The 16,984-nt window shown below is 44.3% G+C and overlaps 1 protein-coding gene across 1 annotated transcript in view; it reads right to left on the bottom strand.

The window, feature by feature from the left end:
* Positions 1-16,984, bottom strand: part of hspg2 (heparan sulfate proteoglycan 2) — a 473,886-nt gene that overhangs the window by 418,022 nt on the left and 38,880 nt on the right.

The raw sequence follows: 16,984 nt of genomic DNA, 5'->3' as shown, positions 1-16,984 counted from the left end.
AATACAGGCAGCCATTCAGACCATGGACCAGTCATACCGACAGTGCAAAAAACCCACTGGCACTACCAAATGATGAGGTCAATGACCTTGTGGCCAAGGAGGTTATGCGCGCCCCGAAAACCTCTGCCCCCAACAACCTCTAAACTGATGCAGCTCAACCAGCAAAAACTTGGGGCCATTCCTGAAAACAGCCATCAGAACTTGATTCTCATTCTGAATACAGAACAAGAAGTTGAGGCCAGTTTTAGTGAAAGATTAAGCGAGGGCTCAGGATTCACACCTACTTATCACAGGAAGCCACTGGTATAAATATTTGAGTTCATTTGTGAAAATCCCAGAGAGAATCTGCTGCCTGAATGCTGTATCACATGTGGAGGACTGAGCATTCGAGGTACATGGTTTTGAAGTTGTCCACTTGCATTGAGATCATGCCCAAATCTAAATGGAACCAGGCTCTTACAAGAGGCTCATTCTGGCAGGGCCCTGGCTAGAATTTTTATTGACGGGCAAGTACTCAGGACAATATGCACTGGTGTGTGTTGTGAAAGGGAAGCTTGGAAGAGCAATCATCCAAATATTGATACCTGTGATGATGTTGCATATATTGAAAGAAAGCCTTTGTGGATAAGCCCTTCATCAACAGTCTGGGTAAGGCAGAACAGCAGATCTTTGCACTGTCAATGTAGTCCCTGTACAGTGAATCTCAAGTGCTTTCTAGCCAAGTCTTATTCTAGTTTGGGAGTATGCAATCTCCAGCTTCTCCTCTCCCAAATGTAATGCCTCAATAACAGTGGGGAAATTGTATTGCAGTACTAATCATCACAGCTTTCCTAATAGATATGTTCCAGCAAGCCTGGTTCACCAAGTGATGGTTAACCCTGTATTTAAACTTCTGCAGACGTGTCAGAGCTCCAGGCAATGTACTGTAGGCAGGAGAAAGCTGTCCGGAGCTTTGGTGCTAACATTCTGTGCAACCATGTTGATAGACATTGAGGTACAACGGCAGTCGTTCTCATTTCCCTGGCAGAAACACGGAGGTCACGATCCAGAACTAAAACTCTTGAAAAGGACCCACAGTCCAGCTGTATCCCTTTGACACTACATATTAAACTCAGGCACGCAGCAAGTCATCTTCGGCAAGTCCACTAATCTGTCTGGCTTTGGACTGCTCAAAGTTGAAGGACATCAAATAAGTTTCTCCGGGGGCTTGCTAAACAGAGATACAAGATCCTATCACCGTTGGATGCAGGTTTTGTAAAGCACTAAGCGGCCAATGGTGACAAGTAGGGCTTAGCGCATATTAAAAGAAGTTAGGGAAGAGATAGCAGAGGCATGATTACATATATATATAAAAATTAGAAAAGGGAATAGTGCCAGAGGATTGGCACAGCTAATGTGATTCCTTTTTTTAAAAAGGGAGATAGAACCAGTCCAGGGAACAATAGGCCAGTTAGCTTATTGTCGGTGATAGGAAAGATAATGGTATCTTTGCTCAAAGATGTAACAGAAAAACATCTAGAAAATGAAAATATAATAAAGAGTCCGCACGGATTTCAGAAGGGAAAGTCATGCTTGACCAACCTTATTGAATTCTTTGACGAAACGGTAGACCAGGGTAATGCAGTAGATGTTATACAGCTGGATTTTCAAACGGCCTTCAATAAGGTACGGCATTATAGACTCATGACTAAGGTCAGAGCATGTGAAGTCAGGGGACAGGCAGCAGAATGGATAGAAAGCTGGCTACATAACAGAAAACAGAGCAGGGGTTAAAGATAGCTACTCAGACTGGCAAAAGGTGGGAAGTGGTGTTCCACAGGGATCAGTGCTGGGACCACTGTTCATGATTTACATAAATGATTTGGACTCGGGAATCGGAAGTACAATTTCATAATATACAGATGACACCAAATTGGGGGGTGCAGTTAATACAAAGAAAGAATGCGTCAAAATGCAAGAGCACATTAATAAACTTGCAGGATGGGTGAATAATTGGCAAATGAATTTCAATATAGATAACTGTGAGGTGGTGCATTTTGGTAGGAAGAATAAGGAGGCCACATATTGCTTGGATTGTAAGAGTGTAAATGGGGTAGAAGAACAAAGATATCTCGGGGCACAGATAAACAAATCACTAAAATTAGCAACGCAGGTTAATACAGCCATAAAAAAAGGCAAACCAAGCATTGGGGTTCATTTCTAGAGGGTTGGAATTGAAAAGCAGAGAAGTTATGTTAAATTTGCACAGAACCTTGGTTAGACTACACTTGGTCTCCATATTATAAAAAGGATATAGAAACATTGGAGAAGGTGCAAAATAGATTCACAAGGATGATACCAGAACTGAGAGGATATACTTATTAGGAAAGGCTGAACAGCAAAGAGAAGGCTGAGGGGTGACCCGATGGAGGTCTTTTTAAAAGTACCTGGATGTGCACTTGAAGTGCCCTGACCTACAAGGCTACAGACCAAGTGCTGGAAAGTGGGATTAGACTGGGTGGCTCATTTTCGGCCGGCATAGACGCGATGGGCCGAATGGCCTCCTTCTGTGCCGTAAATTTTCTATGATTCTTCTATGATTCAACGATGACAAGGGTTTGAACTTGCCGAGGTTTGTATATTCACTGCTCACTCCCGCACGCAACAGGAGTCAAACATCCCACTGGCCTCAGGTCAATGCCAGCAGAAACTGTTCCTTTGTGGGCTGACAAATCAGTAGGTAGTATGACTCGGATTCGGACTGAATAATGAGAAAATTGCGAGCAGATTCATTTTTCAACAATTTATGTCCAAGGTCAACATGTGAACAGAAATAGAAAACACCAAATATGGAAAAATGAACAGCAGAGAAAAATTCTCTCCCAAAGAAGTACTGGATTCTAATTTTAGTTAAGACTTTCACAACATTCACACAATCCTGTTGTCCACTGTACAAAGCGCTGAGACAAACAGCCACCCAAACAAAGGCAACGGTGATGCTGCCCCATTGCCCTATCATTGTACAAATTGTGTTTGTGGAATTTAAGAGGACACTGCAGCTGGTATACCTACCCTGCCCTACCTACTCAGAGAGGCTCACTGAACAATATCACCTCAGTTGTGTTTTCAAGATGCAACGAAAGCCCATGGTTCCTCCCTCACTTTGCAGTCAGATACATATGCAATGCAGGCATGCACGTGTCTGCACGATGGATTATAGTGGCAGCATACCAACAACACAAGTTCTACTTCGCAATGCATCATCTGCGAACCTGGGTAGGTAGGCGTCAGCAATGACATTTATCCCCCACACGACTGGCTCCAGTTTGCAGACATTGAGTTGGCTCGTGTTGCAGTCAGGCTGGCACAATATTAACCTTGGCAAGTTTGGAAATGGGAGCTCCATTTTTTAATCTTTGCACTGCACTTGTGCCATTATAACCCCCATATAGTGTGAAAATATCCAATCGAAGCCCAGACTTTTGAGACAGGCTACCGCCTTGAAGTAAAACTTTAATGTCGGCATTAAAGACAGGAAAGGCAAATTAAGTGGATAAATTTACCCATCTTACTTTAAAATGTGATTTTTTTTTTACATTTAAAACCCTATTTTGGACATTATAAATTTCTTCACACATGGGATAGACTTGCCCTTCCTTCCAGCATATCCTCAATTTAACCAGATCCCAAAAACGATATCCAGGTTCAGAGCTTTAGCCATCCAGGAGCGAAAGCCAATAATTAAACCAACATAATTTCAACAGACTTCTTTGCAACTGGTTTCACTTTCTATGTACAGGCTATCCCAAATTACTAAACTAGGCCTCAGCTAAACTTCTGCCAAGAATACAACAACAAACCTAGCACACAATCCAATCAGATTTTTTTCAACTCGAGCAACCTGCATTTATATGGTGTCTTTAATGTTGTTCTGGTAATTGGAGTTGTTTGCAATTTGACCAAGATGTATTCTATGTATTTATTTCTGTCTATTCCCATAGTGCATAAACAGCAAACACACCAGGTAAGCAAACTGTGCAACACAATAGGGGTATTCCAGATGGACACTACATTAAAATACACTTCCAGCATGCCAACCCATTGGGTAAATATGTCCAATGGATCTTCTACTTAGCAAATTCTAACAAGCAATAACAGAAGTGACAAGGCTCTGACAATCAAATACAAACTTTAACCAGCAAACACTAATACTCAAAACATCTGTTTATCAAAGCAGCTGGTTGACATGTGGTAATGAGTGCAGCATGATCTGTGAAGATTGGTATTACTGCAATAAAACACACAAATTAATTTGGGGTTTCTAGTTTATAAGCTGGGCCATCAACATCTGTATTGGATGAAAAAGTGTAATCTAAATAAAACAGAGTTTGATAAGATGCTGGCAGTTATGGTCCACAATCTCTCAACACAGCTTGAGCCCAGAGGTCGAGTTATAATCATGGCATAAAACTGAAGGATGCCTCAAATGCAACGTTCTTCTACCTCATGTCCTCAAATCACTCCACTTAAAAAGCAGTGGATTTCTAAGTGTCTTCCAATACCCTGCCCATACAGATATCCATCGCGAGTGCAGACCCATTGGGCTACTTTGTCAGTCCTGCCCTCTCCCAACACTTTCCAACAAGGGTTGCTGCACTTGTGATCATGAATGGGATCAATAGCTAGTTTTTCCGTCCCTCCCCAGCCTGGGAACTGAAATGTACACCTCTTTCTCTCTTTCTCATGAAATCAGCTACCTCAGTGCAGATGAGATCTCAAACCTGGGGCCTTCCTGGTCTGTACAGCTCAGGACCACAATCAATGGTGCATTTGTCCATTGAGCAATTGAGTGATACACAGTTATCTTTAAGAGGAAATCCACAACATCAACAACCTTTAATAGCCAGGGAGAAAGAACAGACGCACATCATCTTCAGCACTGCACCACACATTAGTGGCACAATGGTGTTTATATAACACTATGACATGTTTAAATGTGAACTGAGTCACTGCAGCCAACTGTTTGACAGAAAGAAGTTTGCCACTTGGAGAAAAGTAACCCTTCAATGTACTTAAGTGTGCTAAAAAATCACTAGCCCATAGGCAGTCTGAGGTCTTAAGGGCTTGTGTTTAGCCATTAAGATGGAGGCGAGTTTAACCTGGCCTGGCCTGTTAAGGTCACTGGTCAAAAGCATAAATAGGAAATCCTGGGTTTATTAAGAATTTACCTCCCCCTCCCGTATGATTTTACTGAGGCAGGGACTATAACAGCATTTAAAGGGGGAATTGAACAAATATTTAAAAAGCAAAAATATTAAAAAGGATGTGGAGAAACGGCAGGGAAACAAGATTAGAATGGAGACCTCTAGTTCAAGAGTTAGCACTGGCAAATAGGCAAAATGGCCTCCTTCCGTACTGTGAACTCTGGGATAGCCTGAAGTCAGATAGAGGCCAATTGAGTGTCTGTAGATTGTCCATAATTGGCAGATCTTGATCTTGGGGAAAGGCCCAGTTATCAAGGTTAGAAAAACCAGCAAGAAGTGAGAATCTCATTCTGTTTATTTATATATTTTTTTTAAAGAGATTGTTCAGTTGCTGTGCCATCTGCAAAGTCAAGAATCTAGCTCTTCAAGAAGATATTTTGCAGGTTCTAGAAAGTCAGGTTCCTGAGGTCTTGCGGCAGGAAATTTTTTTTAAAAAGCAGAATTAATTTTCTCGGAAAAGTTCCAGTTGTTTAAAGCCACGTTCTCCCCGAGGACAGGCTGTTCTCATTTTTAAACAAGTTACAGATGGCCCGGCCTGTATCAGCGGGATCTCTGTAATTATTATGTGATATATTATGCTGTTGTGCTGTCACACGGAGTGGCAGGACTTGGATTTGTAAAGGAGTCCCTACACAAGTTCCCAACCTTGATTATGGCACCTCAGTGGGTAGACACACAGTAAGAATCTTCACCACAGAAGGAAATGGAAACCTGAGGGAGAAATTACCTGGGACTGCGGAGACTTTCCCCGAGCAGCTGGACGGACAGTGGCACAGGCAGAGACCAGGGAGCCCTCCCACCCCCTGTACTGAGCAGGGCAGCGCGCAGGGGAAGTCAAAAAGAGTGGTGAAGATTATTTTTTATTTCCTTTCAAAAAAAAAGAGGATCTCCTGAACTGAATTGTAAACCAAGCCTGAGCTGTATTCAGAAATTGGGAAATAATCACAAGCGGCTTCTGATGACTTGAGTTTAAAAATGTATTTTTTAAACTGCATTTATCCTTTGGTTAGAACGTACATTATAGTCCTGGTGTACCGTATCCAAGGTACGGTGTACATGGTACAATGTGGCAGGGAGCTTGATAGACAGCATGGCTAGTGACTGACCTGGAAACTGGTTCTGGGAGTGGCAGTACATAGGAAGGAACATAGAAACAGGAGGAGGCCATTCAGCCCCTCGAGCCTGTTCTGTCATTCAATTAGGTCATGGCTGATCTGTATCTTAACTCCATTTACCCGCCTTGGTTCCATAACCTTGCTTAACAAAAATCTAGCCATCTCCGTTTTGAAATTTTCAACTAACATAACCTCAACAGATTTTTGGGAGTGTTCCAGATTTCCACTACCCTCTGTATGAAGAAGTGCTCAAAGACAGACTGACACTGAATCAGTCCCTCTTTTTTGCTGCACGTTATAATTTTGGTCAATCCCCGTATTCAGGGTTGGGTGAAACATGTCCTGCTTGTGTGGTGCCAACATGATGAGGGAATTTTCCTGAAGTACAGGTCCACTGCTGGTAGCAGGCCAGGAACCGTGAAACATGCTTATTTTTACATTTTTGATTCAGCCCAAGTATATCATTTTAATCAGACTGGGTCATTTATATCATGTCCCACACTGAGCAAGTACGGTTACTCGACCCACACCGAGCGAGTACGGTCACTCGACCCACACCGAGCGAGTACGGCTACTCGACCCACACCGAGCGAGTACGGCTACTCGACCCACACCGAGCGAGTACGGTTACTCGACCCACACCGAGCGAGTACGGTTACTCGACCCACACCGAGCGAGTACGGTTACTCGACCCACACCGAGCGAGTACGGTTACTCGACCCACACCGAGCGAGTACGGTTACTCGACCCACACCGAGCGAGTACGGTTACTCGACCCACACTGAGCGAGTACGGCTACTCGACCCACACTGAGCAAGCGTGGGCTTGAGGAGAGCAGGAGACAAGAGAGAAGAGGCCTTTCTGTTGCCACCTCAGTGGGATGCACCATCTGAAAGCCCATGAGCTTCCTCATATTCAGGCCTAGAGGGAACATTATAGGATGGACAGGAGACATTGCGCTGGATCAGGTTTGATTGGGTGCTGGGTGATTTTTTTTGTAATCTTTTGCTTAGCAGGGCTGGATCTTTGGACATACCTAGAAAATCTGCCAAATTATGCCAGGGATGATCTGGCATATCTTCGACAGGGAGATTTATCAGGACGTATGGAGAAAGTCACCAGGGTTTCTGTCCTCTGCTCACATGGATTCCGTACTGGGATTTCACGGCCTGGATCATGCGATAGCCCAAACAACCCAAAAATCCCAGGAATTCAGGCTGTTTGGTGCGGGGAGCTGATACATCGCAGAAGGGTTCCCTCTGTTTCCCACCTTGGGTAAACTGTTCTTGTGATGCCTGGTTCACCCCGACTGTCTTTTTAGTCAATGCTAAAAAGCTGGTAATTCTCTGCAAGGGCTACATTTCCACCATTTCTTCCTTTGCTTCAGCTACACTTTGTACTGTCAGTAAAGAATGCCACTCAATGATAAAGTCAACAAACAGGGGGAATGGAACTGGTTATAGAGCTGCACGAGGCATTTTTACCAGTGCTAATTAATAAAAGTATTACTCAGTGTCAGCACTGCTAGGCTGTCTATGAAATAGATCAGCACTGGAAAGTGTACAGAGAAGTGGGACAGGACTGATCTGCAGCATAACAACCACATCAACTTGCATTTATATAGCACCTCTAACATAGTAAATCATCCCACAGCACTTCACAGGAGTGATTATCAAACAAAATTTGACACTGAGCCACATAAGGAGATATTAGGACAAGTGACCAAAAGCTTGGTCATAGATGTAGGTTTTAAGGAGATCTTAAAGGAGGGGGAAGAGAGGTGGAGAGGTTTAGGGAGGGAATTCCAGAGCTTAGGGCCTAGGCAGCTGAAGGCACAGCCGCCAATGGTGGAGCGATGAAAATCAGGGATGCCCAAGAGGCCAGAATTGGAGGAACGCAGAGATCTCAGAGGGTTGTGGGGCTGGAGGAGGTTACAGAGATAGGGAGAGGGATTTGACAACAAGGATGAGAATTTTAAAATCGAGGCGTTCCTGGACCGGGAGCCAATGTAGGTCAGCGAGCACAGGGGTGATGGATGAACGGGACTTGGTGCGAGTTAGGATACAGGCAGCAGAGTTTTGGATGAGCTCAAGTTTAAGGGGAATGAACTATGAGATTTGATTAGAGAAGCTTGAGCTTTACAATCCAGGAAGACAGGACCTCGCTGAAGTACAGTATATATAAATAGTACAGATAAGGTAAACCTAGAGTCTAAACAATGGATTCTTATTGCAAGGGCCACACCCCACTGGCTTGAAAGTGCCTTGGCAATATTTAAAGCACCATCAGCTCCCCATCCTATCAGGAAATGCATTTAAAAGTTCTCCACCACCTCAGAAACAGCAAACGACGTATTTAAGCTTCAGTCTGAGTTTCTCTGAAACCTGTTGCTTAAGTCTCGCACTAAATCAGGCTTTGTTATGTCCCAAATATAGGAGAGCAACTCACATATAGACACAGCTTAAAGCTTTTACCAAAATGACAACTGTAGAATAGGGAAGCAATTGGAATACAACATACTACACAGGTAGAGAAATAATCAAGTTCCAATGCAGCACTGCAAAAGCCAAGAGATTAGGAACCGGTCAGATTTGCAGGACTCAGTTTTAATACAGTTTATCAGAAGTTGTAACATTAGACTATGAGCAGCCCTGGAACACAGGACTGGGAAAAAATACTGCGGTTGATCTGGCCAGTCTCTGTGTCTAGGAAACATCATATCCCACCATACCTCATACCCCTCTATCAAACTCTTTCTCCAGTTATTTATCTAACTCTCCTAGAATTTGCTGACGCATTCAGCTCCCACTGACCCACTTGGCAGTCCATTCTGTACATTCAACACCTCTGCAAGAAGTAGCTAAATCTGAACTCTGTTCGCTCTACAGTCACGGCTATGCCCTCTTGTAGGTGGTGAGTACATTGAACATTGTGACGTTTAACTCATCCATGCCCTTAAGGATCTTGAATATTTCTACAAGTTCACCCTTGAACCTTCTCTTCTCCAATGTAAACAATGTAAACACAGGTTTAAGGTAATTCACAAAAGGACCAGAGCTGACATGAGGGAAAAAATGTTATGACCCGGGATGCACTGCCTGAAAGGGTGGTGGAAGCAGATTCAATAATAACTTTTAAAAAGGGAATTGGATAAATATTTGAAGTGGAAAAAATTACAAGACTATGGGGAACGAGCAGGGGAGTGGAACTAATTGTATAGCTCTTTCAAAGAGCCGGCACAGGCACGATGGACCGAATGGCCTCCTTCTTGCTGTATAATTCTATGATTCCCAGCTTCACCAGCCTCTCCTCATAACTCAGGTGCCGATATCCAGGCTCTCAATTTATCTGCCCTTCACTGCACTCTTTCCAAAGCAGGGTTATCTTCTCACACTACGGTGACTAGAATTGTACACAAGCTGCTCAGCCCAAACCAGCGCTTGTTACAAACGCAATCACTTCTTGACATTTATGCTCTATCCCTCTGGCTTTACAGCCCAAGATCCCATTAGGTGCCATTACCGCTCCTGCACGCTGTGCTGATGACTTCAGTGAGCTATCCAGCAGCACTCTCAGATCCATCGCACGTCCTATCCTATAGAACAACACCATTTTGTTTATATTTCTGCTGTTTATCCTTTCCCAATCTCATGACCTGGAAGCTGTCCATATTAAAACGACATCTGCCACCCATTAGAGCAGTTCCCCAGTCTATCGAGATCTAACTCAAGATGTTCAAAATGTAGTTTTCCATTGAAATGCAGAACAGACTCACTGCAACAGAAAAACCTCAAATGTAATGAGAGCCGAGTGACTTCAAAGCAGTTAAATGCCTTGCAAACACGAAAATTCATAATTCATCAACCAAACTGCTGCATTACATTGAGTTACATCAAAACTACAGCACAGAAACGGGCCATTTGGCCAAACTGGCCTATGCTGGCATTTATGCTCCACACGAGCCTCCTCCCTCCCTAATTCATCTAACCCTATCAGCATATCCTTCTATCCATTTCTCCCTCATGTGTTTATCTAGCTTCCCTTTAAATGTATCTATGCAATTCACCTCAGCTATTCCTTGTGGTAGCGAGTTCCACATTCTTACCACTCTTTGGGTAAAGACGTTTCTCCTGAACTCCCTATTGGATTTATTAGCGACTATTTTATATGTATGACCTCTAGTTTTGGACTCTCCCACAAGTGGAAATATTTTCTCTACATCTATCCTATCAAATCCTTTCATTATCTCAAAGATCTCTATCAGGTCATCCCTCAGCCTTACCTTTTCTAGAAAAAAAGAACCCCAGACTGTTCAGCCTTTCCTGATAAGGATATCCTCTCAGTTCTAGTATCATCCTTGTGAATCTTTTTTGCACCCTCCCCAATGCTTCGATATCATTTCTATAATACGGAGATCAGAACTGTGCACAATACTCCAAGTGTGATCTAACCATACAAGTGTAACATAACTTCTCCCCTTTTTGATTCTATCCCTCTAGAAATTAACCTGCTTTGCTAATTTTTGTAATTTATGTATCTGAACCCAGAGGTCCCTTTGCTCCTCTATCCCATTTAGACTCTTATTATCCAAGGAGTATGTAGCCTCATTATTCTTCCTACAAAATGCACCCCCTCACACTTATCTATAGTGAAATTCATTTGCCAATTGCACGCCCATTCTGCAAGTTTATTAATGCCCTCTTGCATTTTGACACATTCTTCCTTTGTATTAACTACATGCCCAATTTGGTATCATCCACAAATTTTGAAATTGTACTTCCGATTCCCAAATCCAAATCATTAATGTAAATTGTGAACAACAGTGGTCCCAGCACTGATCCCTGTGGAACACCACTTCCCACCTTTTGCCAGTCTGTGTAGCTACTCTCTGTTTTCTGTTCTGTAGCCAACTTGCTAACCATTCTGTCCCGACTCCACACGCTCTGACCTTAGTCGTGAGTTTACAATATGGTACCTTAACAAAGGCCTTTTGAAAATACAAATATATTACATCTACTACATTACCCTCGTCTACCCTTTCTGTTACTTCTTCAAAGAATTCAGTAAGGTTGGTCAAGCATAACTTTCCCTTTGAGTAAAGATTCCATTATCTTTCCTTCCACCGACATGAAGCTAATTGGTCTATAGTTCCCTGGCTGGATTTGTTCTAACTCCCTTCTTAAATACACGAATAACATTAGCTGTCCTTCAGTCCTCTGGCACTATTCCCTTTTGTAATGAATTTTATATATATGTAATAGTGCCTTTGCTATTGTCTCCCTAACTTCTTTTAATATTCGCGGATGCAATCCATCCAGACCAGGGGTTTTATCCTCTCTAAGCTTGATCAGTTTATCAATTATCTCCCCCCTTTCTACCTTAAATGTTTTTATATCTTTTTTTCATCCTGTCTTCTAATTGAAGTATAAGCAAAGGCCAGTCTTAACAGAAGACCAGGTACTGTGCACTATGCAGCAGTGACTATCACAATATTCAAACTGGACCGTATCTGACATTCTGGCCTGAATCACAACCCAAGCTTTAATATAAACACAATCTCATAAATCAGTCAAACTAGCCCGGACAGTGATTCTTATAGAATGATACAGCACTGAAGCAGGCCATTCGGCCCATTATTCCTGTGCTGGCTCTGTGAAAGAGCTGTCCAATTAGTCCCACTCCCCTGCTCTTTCCCTCATAATCTTGCAAATTTTTCCTTTTCACATATTTATCCAATTCCCTTTTGAAAGTAACTATTGACTCTGCTTCCACCACCCTTTCAGGTAGTGCAGTCCAGATCATAGCAACTCGCTACTTAAAAAATATTCGCATCTCCCCCTTGCTTTTTTTGCCATTCTTCATACGATGAATTCCTACTCTCAACCAGTCCACCATGGCAAGGCACCGACAGGCAACCAAGGAATTCCCTCCAGAGAGGGAGAAAATAAATCTCAGAGCTCCAACCACCCGTGCACACCTCTCTACTGAGTATAACTGGAATTGACCGAGCAGTTGGAGGAAGGGAGGCAGCACAGGGGCACTCCGAGAAGGAGGCAGGCAGCACAGGGGCACTCCGAGAGGGAGGCAGGCAGCACAGGGGCACTCCGAGAGGGAGGCAGGCAGCACAGGGGCACTCCGAGAGGGAGGCAGGCAGCACAGGGGCACTCCGAGAGGGAGGCAGGCAGCACAGGGGCACTCCGAGAGGGAGGCAGGCAGCACAGGGGCACTCCGAGAGGGAGGCAGGCAGCACAGGGGCACTCCGAGAGGGAGGCAGGCAGCACAGGGGCACTCCGAGAGGGAGGCAGGCAGCACAGGGGCACTCCGAGAGGGAGGCAGGCAGCACAGGGGCACTCCGAGAGGGAGGCAGGCAGCACAGGGGCACTCCGAGAGGGAGGCAGGCAGCACAGGGGCACTCCGAGAGGGAGGCAGGCAGCACAGGGGCACTCCGAGAGGGAGGCAGGCAGCACAGGGGCACTCAAGAGAGGGAGGCAGGCAGCACAGGGGCACTCCGAGAAGGAGGGAGGCAGCACAGGGGCACTCCGAGAAGGAGGCAGGCAGCACAGGGGCACTCCGAGAAGAACTAAATAAAGCTGTAACACAGTACTTTCTCCACCTTTCACACAGGTCATCCTCCATTTTGTCCAGAGTGTTTTCAGCAACGAGCAGTTCATTCACTTTGATTTAAAACACCTTGGTGTTTAAAATCAGTGCAGGAGTCACTCATTACCTCGTAACCTTAGCAGTTGATTTTAATCACAGCTGGTAACCCAGGAGGAGCAGAGTCACGGTCAATGAAACAGGAGGCAGTCAGGCTGGACAAATGTTCCATGGCTCTAACAGCACTGGATCAACTTTGTGTAACATTACCATTCATGCCTTAAAAATTTTACATGTGCTGTTTTGCAGGGTGAGTTGGGGGGAACAAGGTGAAGATTCCTAGGAAGGGAGAAGGGAGGAGGCACAAAAGAGATTGTGTTTAAAATCCTGGCCAACTATTAACATTTCTCAGGGCCAAATACACCAATCACTCCACAACACCGCAGGACGGTGTTTCATCACCAGAGCCAGTGCCAACTTAAGATGAACTGACGGAGAAAGCAACAGCAGTATGGTCACAGGGGGTTTCCATGTCGTTACAAACCTTTGGGAAAAGGAGTTAAAAACCTATACCATGTCCCAGAACACACAGTAAAGGCGTAGGGAGAGAGAGAGGAAAAATGTTATTTCACAACCCCCACCCCCCCACCACGCTGGATTATGCACACCTCGTTTCTGGCTTCTTAAAGAGAGAGGAAAGGTAAAGCATTTCACATTGAAAGTGCTTCCCCTACGCATTCCTCCTCCTTTGTGGGACGTTATTGTAGAGCATCACGCTTATTTGGTGACACCAGGTTTCCTGCGGGTACAATTCCAAATCGTGGCTCTTTATTCTTGAATGACTAGCTCGGAGAGAAGTGTCGGGATTTTGGAATCAATCCTAATTTTCGCCCACAAAACTCTGCCGAATTTCTCTGCTGCCTGCACGTTGGCGAGCCCCAAGAGTCCATCGCCTTGCACTTCCGTAAAACAGATTCACTCTCTCCTCCACCTGCCAACCCACATATTTTAAGTTAGCTACCCACTTAAAAATCAAGAGGGACAAACAAGCAATGTGTAAACATTGACCCAAAGTTTTCGTAGGAATCAATTCCGCTCAAACTGTAACTTTCATTTTTTTTTTCCTCACCTGATTTTGTTTTCTTTTCAAAGAAAAACTGCAAAAATTCACAGGAATGGTTTTTTTTAAAAAAAATGTAAAAACAAAGCCTTAAAATGATACAGACCTTTAAATAAATGGCCTCTTTAATAAATCCTGGCGAACAGCAGAGCTTTACGTGCACTAGTGCACAGCTCCCGATAAAACAAGAACAGTAAGTTAAGCTTCGAAAGATGTGAATCAACACAGCTAGTAACCTCAGTGACTCCGCTCGAGACAGTCAGCTTCAGCAGACACTGACTCTTTCAGACCTCACAAGGTGCAATTCCAACACAGCAAAACTCTGCCAGATCAAAATCGATGAGTGGATTCTCAACTGCATAAAAATGGCATATAGCTTAATATTGACCGAATATCACCATATCGGTATATTTATTTTTGCAGGGAGGGCGGATGGTGTCAAGCCAGAACACTTACTTTTTGCTTTCGTCCTTGGCTGGCCTTCTGCTTATGTCGATGGATTTCCTTATCTATGGGCTGTATTCATACACGTGGACAGCTTCACGGTTCTTCATATGGTTTTAAAAACAGAGCGGAAAGAATTGGAGCGAGAAAAAACCCAAGAGCTTTTGCCAGTTTGCTGTGCGCTGGTACAACCGTTTTATAAGATCAGTTGTTGAGCCATGTGACTAGGAGCAGCATGTAAGGGAGGACCCAATGAAACATTTTAAATTATAGCAGGAAACAAAGAGACAGGAGTTTGTACAGCATCTTTCACAACCTCAGGATGTCCCAAAGCGCTTTACAGCCAATGAAGTACTTTTGAAGTGTAGTCACTGTTGTAATGTAGGAAACGCAGCAGTACATTTGCGCACAGCAAGATCCCACAAACAGTAATGGGATAATGACCAGATAATCTGCTTTAAGTGTTGGTTGAGGGATAAATACTGGCCAGGACAACGCTTTGCTTTGCTTCAAGTAGTGCCATTGGATCTTTTACATGCACCTGAGAGGGCAGACGAGGCCTCTGTTTAATTTCTGATCAGAAAGACAGCACCTCCGATAGTGCAGCACTCCCTCAGTACTGCACTGGAGTGTCAGCCTGGAGTACGTGCTCAAATCTCTGGAGTAGGACTTGAACCCACGACCTTCTGACTCGGAAGCGAGAGAGCTACCAACTGAGCCAAAGGCCGATACATACAGAGAATGCCAAACAAAACAGAGCAGAGTCTTTCCATTAGGGGGCTAGGCGGTCGGCAGCTAGTGAGCCGCACAAGCTGCGGTTATGCCGTGCTTAGTGCTGCCGGCTCCTGACACAATGGAACTGCACCAAATGAGTCTTCCCATCTGGGAATTCCTCTTACTTCTTGTTCAGCTGCCTCTGGGGGGCACCACAGTCGTGTGGCCACGTGATACAAAGTCTGTCAATTTGGTATGGGGTGTGTCGTCACATCTTTTCTCCAACCTTGGCGAATCTGTCGAGTTTTCTTTGGTGTTGCTGCCAACTGAACGATATCAGGAGCCAGTGAGGCTGGCACGACACTGGAGCAATATAAAAACAACTTTAGACAGAGTCCAACATTGGCAGGACCTGGGCACGAGTTTCTGTTTAGTTCCCTTTAATCAAAAAGGTAGAATGTGAGATATAGGACCCAACAAAGGGAAAGAATCAAAAACAAAACAAAAAAGTGAGTGCCACCTTACGATAGAGAGTGCATCATTGTACAAATGGTGCAATGGCTTCTTTCCATTGATAAATCAGCTGTAAACAATGCAGACTGCGGGAAGTGAAAGGAAAAACATTTTCGTCGTTGAACCCCTGTAGCTTCAAAGATGTGACGGCATCTCCAACACACCCCGTGCCAAATTGACAGACGGTGTGTCATGTGGCCACACACTTCTGTGGTGCCCCCCAGAGTCTGCTGAACAAGAAGTACGAGGAATTCCGAACAGCAAACGCAAGTCGAGAGGTAAAATGCAGTTTGAGTTCCTGATCGTAGCAATGTTCTAATAGGGAAAGGCCTTCCAACTTAATGGAGAGTTAATCCAGGGAAGCTCTGGGGCAGCGAGGAGTGGCTGGGTGTAAGATGCCAATTGCAGGGTTTAAGAGCAGAATGCTGCCTGCTGACTCACATCAGATTGAACAACCTGGGAGAGCAGAGAGAAAATGAACAAACTACTTGAAAAGAATTTTGCTAAATTCTAAAAAAAAACGCAGCACAATCGACTGCTTTTATTAAGAGACTCAAGAGACCGCAAATATGTTACATGCAGCCAGACTCCAGAGAAAATGCTGAGAATGGTCAGTACATTGATTATAAAGTGTCCTTGTTTACTTGACAACTTTTTCCTCCTGCCTCTGCCAAAGGTATTGACTTCTCGGAGGGGTAATGGTGCCATGGGCACCTGTTGCCCTCTAACAGCTCAGCCAACTGGTCATTACTTACGTGTCAGCCCTGATGGTGAGTGTTGGCAGGCTATCTGACTAAGGGAAGGGGGCACAGCAGCCAAGGCCGATCTTGTCCTCATTGGACATCCACACACGTACAGCTGGGTTGATAAAAGACAGACAGACTTCCATTTATATAGCATCTTTCCCAACTGCAGGACGTCCCAAAACGCTTTACAGCTAATGGAGTACTTTTTTAAAAATAAAGTTGTACTGTAGAGAAACGCGACAGCCGATTTGTGCACAGCAAGGTCCCGCAAACAGCAATGGGATAATGATCAAATAATTTATTTTTAGTGATGTTGGCTGATGGATAAATATTGGCCAAGACACCGGGGAGAACTCCCCTGCTCTTCTCGGAAATAATGCCATGGGATCTTTTACGTCCACCCGAAGGGGCCTCGGTTTAACGTCTCAACCAAAAGACGGCATCTCCAACTGTGCAGCTCAGTACTAGACTGGAGTGTTAGCCTACATGTTG

This window comes from Heptranchias perlo, chromosome 32 (assembly GCF_035084215.1).
Source record: "Heptranchias perlo isolate sHepPer1 chromosome 32, sHepPer1.hap1, whole genome shotgun sequence".
NCBI lineage: Eukaryota > Metazoa > Chordata > Chondrichthyes > Hexanchiformes > Hexanchidae > Heptranchias > Heptranchias perlo.
Note: the sequence above shows the minus strand (reverse complement) of the source record. Positions and strands in the feature narration are given on the sequence as shown.